Source organism: Tupaia chinensis, unplaced genomic scaffold (genome assembly GCF_000334495.1).
Source record: "Tupaia chinensis unplaced genomic scaffold, TupChi_1.0 Scaffold000146_1, whole genome shotgun sequence".
In the NCBI taxonomy this organism is placed as follows: Eukaryota; Metazoa; Chordata; class Mammalia; order Scandentia; family Tupaiidae; genus Tupaia; species Tupaia belangeri.
In genome coordinates, this window is record NW_006159616.1 from 11,770,119 (window position 1) to 11,771,674 (window position 1,556).

The following is a 1,556-nucleotide window of genomic DNA, read 5'->3' on the forward strand; positions in this document are numbered from 1 at the left end:
CACACGGCTGTGATATGAAGGTGCAGACCCCTCCCAGCTCCTACACGCTGGCAGCCAGGCCCTGCCTGCCTGAGACTGAAGGGGCAAACTGCCCTGCCCACCTGCCACGGGCCACAGCACCAGGTCTGGATGGGCCCAGGGTTGATCCCAACAATGCAGACATTTTTTGCCACTTCCGCCCTGGAACTCAGCTGGGGCTTTACCTTTCTACAATACTGCTTTTCCAAACAGTCATCTCTATTCTGGTGCTCAAGAGAAGGGGGGCCCTGAAGGGTGACAGGCTCATGGAACCCTTGGTCGTGCCTTTTCCCTTGCCGGTGGAGGTGTCACCTGCTCACCTGTTAATGAGCAGAGGCAGGAGGAAGTTCATGGAAGCAGGGCCCCTGCTCTGCCAGGCTGTGCACTGGCTGGCCTGTTTCCAGTAGGTCCTCCTCTCCCAGCTGCTCTCCTCCCTCTCTCCCTGTCCCAGAAGTGCTCTGTTTGGCACTGCCCCCCATGAATCGGCCCTCTAGCCCTGTCATCCAGGGGAAGTGATTGCCAGGTGCAGACGGAGAGGCTGTTGTCTGTCCTGGGTCCCAGCCTTCACCAGCCGGCTGAAAAGAGGACTGCCCGCCCCATGGGACAGGGCCCCGGGAGGGGGTCTAAAGAGCAGCCTGATGGCAGAGCAGGTGGGCGTGTTCCAGGCCAGATGGCTGGATGAGGGCCAGCCAGACTAAGGGGGGACATTTATCCTGTAGGGCTCCTAGAGTTGTACTCTGCCCCCCACGCTGTCATTACCCTCCCCAGATGTGAGGGAGGAATGCAGGTCCTTCCCTAGGAAGGCAGGGCTCACTTCTGCCTTTTATTCAGTGGGGAATGTCACAGCTGCAGCTGGTGCCCCAAGCCCACCACGCCTGGGCACTCGGGCAGTGTCCAGCCTGCTGCCAGGGCTCCTGGTATCTGGCCTGATGGTAGCTCCTCTCTTTTGGACCCTGGCTGCCAGGCTCTGGTGCCACTTCTCAAAGGCCTGGAATTGGGGAGGGCGAGGAAAGGCTGTTGGTCTCGGGCTCCCTCCAGGGTCTGTGCTGTCCTGCCAGAGTAACAGCTGTGCCTAGTTTCTCTGTCTCTGGGGTGGGGTGGGGGTCAGAGTACACGGCCAGCCAGCCTGTCCTCAGGCCAGATGCTTAGGCTCAGAATAGATGTGGCTTGTGATGTGAGACACTGTGCTGAATAGAGCTAAATGGACAGGGATCCAGACCCCACGTGGGCTGGTGTGAGCCACGGCTTTTCCACAGGCCAAGAAAGCCTTGTCCTTCCCAATGGCCTGGGCGGAGCTCAGGGCCACCGTCAAATCAAGGGCCCCCCCATCATTACCCCCCGAAAATGAAGGGGCCCCTTGGGGGTGGTGAGCAGGGAGGTCCTCCAGCTCAGCAGTGACCAGATGTGGCACTGGTTTGGGACAAGCTGGCTGGGTAGAGTACAGGGGTCTACCCTGCCAGTACCTGGTAAAGGGCCCAGCTGTCTTCACGCTGCTGTAACCGCTGAGCCACCTGCAGTCGCAGGACCGGCCGTCGCCA